Below are 6,000 nucleotides of genomic sequence, written 5' to 3'. Positions count from 1 at the left end.
GGAGTTCTTGGAAGTCGCTGGCCACAGGACAGGTGTTGTCTTGTTTGCAGGGTCTTTGAGCAGGAGACAGGCCGGTAGGACTAGGGCCAATTCAGTAGTCATCTTCCAGGCTCGGCAGCACGGTGGCTTCTTCCTCCTCTACTTCTTGGGTCTCAGGAATCTGAGGATGAAGGGTCCGGGGTGCCCCTAAATTTGAATCTAGGGGTGTTACAGTCTCTGGCAGGTGGTAGCCTATGTGCTACTTTCCTTTAGGGTGACTACACCCTTAGAATATCCCCTCCATTCGGGAGGGGGCATCCCCCTAACCTGATTAGGTAGAATCCTTCCATTCAAGATGATTTGCTAAGGAGGGGGTCACCTCAGTCCAGGGCACCTTAGTGGTGGTCCTGGCAGAGAGGGGACACACATGATTTGATTTGATACTTATAAAGCGCAGCATTCACCCAAAGGCATCAAGGCGCTAGAGGAGGCCATTCATACCACGGAATCTAGAAAAGAACGCGAGAGAGCTCCAGCTCACCGTTCGACTGTGAACAACCAGGTTTTAAGGGCGTTTCTGAACGGGAGCAGAAGAGGGATAGATCTAAGAGCAAGGGATAGGGAGTTCCAGAGTTAGCTTGTTGCCACTGAGAATGCCCTATCCCCCCACTTCTCTTCTTGGTACCCATATTTGCTTTTGAAATGAGGATCGTAGTAGTCTGCTGGGAGAGTGCCATTTGAACATAGTCTTCAGCCTTGAGGGGTAGGGAGTGTGCTATGATTTGTGGACCATACAGAGAGATTTAAAAATGATGCGTTGTTCAATGGGAAGCCAATGCAGGTGTTCTAGACCCTTCTTGGCAGATTGTTTTTTGGGAATGTCCAGAATGAGTCTTGCCAAAGCGTTCTGCAGTAACTGGAGTTTATGCTGTGACCTCTTATCAAGTCTGGACATTACCAGGGCCAGTGTCACCTGGATCCTAGCTGAACGCTGGATAAAAGGGAAGATTTTTTTTAACATCCTTATGAGCCAGGAACTTGTGGAAATGGTACGATTTACTTGGACATTGAAACTAAGTTCAGTTACCATCAGGACTACCAGGTTCTTAGCCTTTATGTTCGGGACAGGGCAGCATCCCAAAGATTGAGGCAAGCAGCTGCTATTCTATTTCGGCTGCCCCTGATCCAAATATCATCACTTCAGTTTTCTCCCCATTAAGTTTCAAGAAGTTAGCGGACATCCAGTCTGCTACTCTGGTCATGCATCCAAGGACATTTTCTGACAGTGAGCCCAGCCCCTTAGGGATGGTAACCATAATTTGTGTATCGTCCGCATATGGCACCACCTCCAATCCAAAAGAGTGGACTACAGTTGCGAGGGGTGCCACAGACAGATTAAAAAGGGTAGGGCTCAAGGGACTCCACAAGGTAGAGAATAGGAGTCTGAGTGAAAGGATTTTAAATTCACCCTTTGGGATCTCCCTGTCAGAAATGAGGACAAGAGGGCAAGAGCTTGATGAGAGATACCAAGACTCCGGAGTCTGTCCAGCAGCAAAGTAGGTGAGATGGCGTCAAATGCTGCTGACAGATCTCCGACTACTAATTTTTCCGCTGACCTTGCCACCAAAAGTAGGGCTTGGTCAAGGGGGTGGGCATCTCCACTAGCTGGAGAGGCCCTGGCTAGCATATCAAAGGGCAGGAAGCCTTTGAGGCTCACCGTCCTGCTTTGGGTAAGTGCAAAGCACCTCCACCTCAAGCAGTCTTTGTCTCTGACCCACGAGAGCACAAGGGCTCTCAGGGGGTCAGAAACACGTCCATGTGTGGCTGGCTGGTGCAGACCAGTCAGCTGGACACGAGGGAGTTGGTAGTTTTTCAGGGGGCATCTCTAAGATGCCCTCTGAGTGCGTTTTGCAATAAATCCAAAACTGGCATCAGTGTGGGTTTATTATGTTGAGGAGTTTGATACCAAACTCCTTAGCATCCATCATGGAGCTGTGGAGGACAAACTCCCAGACCTTGTACTCAATATGGCTCTACTGCACTTACGTCTGTGAATGGCACAGACACTGTAGGGGCACATTGCTCATGCAGCTGTGCCCTCACATGTGGTATAGTGCACCGTGCCTTAGAGATGTGAAACCTTATAGAGGGGTGATTTACCTGTGCCACAGGCAGTGGTTGGTGGGCATGGCACACAGGGATGTGTGCCATGTTGACTCTTAACTTTTGTCTGCATCAAAACACACAGTTTGCAATGGCTCTGCACCAAAACACAGAGTCTACAATGGCATTGTGCATGTGTTTGGTGAGGGGCCTCTGAGGGTGGCAAAATAGATGTTGGTCACAAGGCCCTTGGGGGCACTGATACCTTTTACAAGGGACTTACATGTGAGCCAGAGGTGTGCCAATTGTGGAAACAACGGTACAGTTTTGTGAAAGAACACAGGCACTGGGAACCTGGTTAGCAGGGCCCAAGTACACACTCAGTCAAAGTGCATCATAAATCTGGCAAAGAGTGAGGGGTTACCATGCATAAAGGGGCACTTTCCTACAAACACCTGCTCTAGAAAGTCCTAGATATTTATATGGGCTTGTGTTTGTCACTTAGAGACAGAGGTAGATGCTTGTGGTCTCAGCTGTGCTGGGCCCTGGTAATGCTGCCTTGGAACAGGGTTGAGTGGAAGGAGCGACTGAAATCCTTCCTTTATGAATGCTGTGGGAAGACCTCTTCCTGCAGGATAGACTGGATTATCCACCCAAATGCCAGACAGTCTGGCAGTGGGCAAGATCCAAGACAACGGTGGCCATATTTTCTGCTGCCATCAAAGTTACAAACTTCACTGTGCATGAGATGGAAAATGTACAGAGATGTCACAGGAACCCAAACTACTGATAATGATGTATGTGTGTTGCATACTGAGCACCACTGTAAGGGCTACCAAACCTGGTGAATGGGTTTGAGGCCCTGTGTCTCACCCTGCACTATTGTCCCTTGGTGGGGTCGCTGCTGACATTGACCCAAAGTAAACTCAATGTGCCACTGGCACGCCCTCCTAGGTGAGTCAGTTGAGGGCCGACTCTGCCTCCCTGATGGTTGTGTACCAACCCAAAGCATGTGAAAGATACTTCCAGGTATTTAAAGCCATGTTGAGAGGGAATGCCCCTGCTAATGGTGACAAGAGAGAGAACAGTAATGCTACCTCAGGGGTGAGGGTTCCACAAGGGCTTCTGTGTGCACATGTATGTGAGCCCATGTGTGTATAGATCAGCACCAAGCCAAACAAGCAGACAGAAGTGGTGAGTGTACAAAATAGGGACACAAGATCTGCACACATTCCACAGCTGCACTTGCATGCAATTACAGTGAAAAATGGAAGTTGGTGGCAAAGTGATGCATCTATAGGGGAAATGGCTCCTTACCTGCAATTGTTGAATAAGGATGAGATAACATAGTTCAGACTTTGGAGACAGTGGTAGTATGTATGTGGCTGGATAGTTCTAGGGAAACAAACAGCTCTTTTAGTGGAGACATCCCTGGATGACTATAGTCCACAGGATAGATGTTTCTAGTGTTTAAGATGAATGAGGGGGTGCACAGTTTGTCAATGAAGTGGGTGTACATGTGAAACATGGTGTGTGGATTCCAAATAGGATAAAGAACAGATGGAATTGTGATTGACAGGGACGCTGACACCTCATTTCTGTTCATGTACTTAATATGGAATTAGGGAGCCAACTTGGGGGGGGGGGGTGAAGTGAGTATAAGTCTCAGGCTTCTGTGATGAAAAGGGTGCACAGAGACATTGCACATCTAAATGTGAAGCACTCATTGTTGAGCATTAGCGAGAGTGTGGGTGTGGAGGGGTGAAGAGTGGGTAGTACCATTGAGTGTTGATAAGACTCATGGTGGCTGTTTTTGTTACATTTTGTATGTGAATAAATAAAAGTATTGACTGGGAAATATAGTCATGTAACATGTGCCCACAGAGTATTGTTTAGTAGGGAGGAGGGGTGATAGGTATGTGACTTGTTTAGACAATTACTTTGAAGCAGGTGCACGTTGTACATGACTATCACATCCGGCCTTTGGAGCATACAGAGTTGGTGCTAGAATAAGTGGCCTTCAAAAGACTGTACACTACTGCTTTGTTCTGAGGCTGGGCCCGCAGGATTTGCTGGTTCTTTTAAGCACATTACAGCATTCAAGGGGGCAAATCCATGCTAGATTTTCATAATATTGACAAATTTACATACATTGAAACTCAGTGGAACTAATTTACAGAGTCAAGCATCCTTAAACTCTGTAGTGGATCCGGCCCTCCTAGAGCTCCATTAGACACCATCATAAAAAGCAATAAGGTATACTTTTTGTGGTGCTGAAATATATAAATATTGATAACCACTGATTTTCAGAATTTGTAAAAATACTGGACAAATATCCATTGTTATCCATGAAAATAATCATTAAAAACAGGAAACCATGGGTATGTTTAAGAAATATCTGTTGCAAATAGTGGATCAATTTCCTTTTTAAATATATCATAAAGTGATGACTCTCATTTTAATTTTAGTGTCTCTGAGGGCCTGGCTCATTCTCTACTTTGGTTTCCTATCGCACGACCTTAAAAGAGAAACTTGTGACTGATTGACCAGATATATTAAAAGCAATGGTCAAGTCAACATACACAAAATTGTGCCATGTAAATCACCACTTCAAACTAGTTGTGATTTGAAGCTGGTAAGGTTCAGGTCATTGAGCCCGGTTTGTTCTGTATCCTGTCTGTTCTTCGCAAATAACAGGAATTCTGTCTTGGTTGGGTTAAACTTTGGGTCAGCGCTGTATATCCAGATTTGGATGATGTACAAGCAGTGTTTTAGGCATTGGATGTCTGAAGCAGGGAGACTTTTAAGTAGAGTTGTGTGTCATTGGTATGTTGGTGAATTTTGAAGCTGTTGAGTAGAGCACCAGAGGTCTGCATGTTAAGATCGAAGATGATAGGTGACAGTATGAAAGCCTGAGGGACTCCACACACAACAGTGATCTTTTGTGAGAAAGAGAGAAGGGAAGGTGCACTCGGTCAAGGACCCTTATACAAGCAAAAACAGTATTCTGAGATGCATTTTCATCCTTTATTCATTTTCTTCAATAAGAGGATAGGCACACAGCCAACGCGTTTCGTTCCCTCAAGCCTTGGGAACTTCGTCAGGGCTGCAACAATTCATAAGAACAGACCACATAAATATACATATAAAATACATATATCAAAAATAACAAGAGACAATAAACATAAAAAATATAAAAAATTAATTAAACACAAGGACACATGACTGGACCATATATATAAAACAATCCAAGCACAAAAAGGATCATCGAGCTTTACAGACTCATAATTGGCACATTATGAAAGAATCATAACATAAATGACAATCAACGTCACCATGTAAAATTTCTTAAATCAACCAGTACATACATGAGATTAAGTTCAGAAAGGAGAAGAGAAATGTAAAAAAGTAAAAAGATATATGTAATCGTAATCGCAGGGGAAAAAATATATAAGAGATGTGAATTGAACAGGTGAGAGAAAGGGAGAGAGAAACAAACAGAGATAGGGTAAAAGAACAGAAACAGATTAATAACAAATCCAAAGAAAAAGAAAAATACCCATAAGGTGACTCAAGAGATCACTTAGGAGAAATAAAAACGAAGCACCTGTCTTGGAAGCATTCAAGTCCACAGCAAGGACAAAGACTATATGGATTGTCAATCGATCAAATAGAGATTGTCCTTACCTTCAAACGGGTATAGGATAACGTCAATCTTTTGTGACCTGGACTGCCCATGTGAACAAACTGGTGTCAATTGGAAAGGTATGAGGAGAACCAGTGAAGGATTTTGCTGTTCATTCCGATTTGAGACTCTAGGGTGCGTTTGAGGATGGGAAAGGTCAAGTACGTCGAAGGCAGCTGAGAGTTCCAGCAATACCAGGAGGCAGGGTTAATCTTAATCTGTGGTCAAGAGGG

Source organism: Triturus cristatus, chromosome 6, assembly GCF_964204655.1.
Source record: "Triturus cristatus chromosome 6, aTriCri1.1, whole genome shotgun sequence".
NCBI classification, from domain to species: Eukaryota; Metazoa; Chordata; class Amphibia; order Caudata; family Salamandridae; genus Triturus; species Triturus cristatus.
This window is presented reverse-complemented; position numbering follows the sequence as displayed.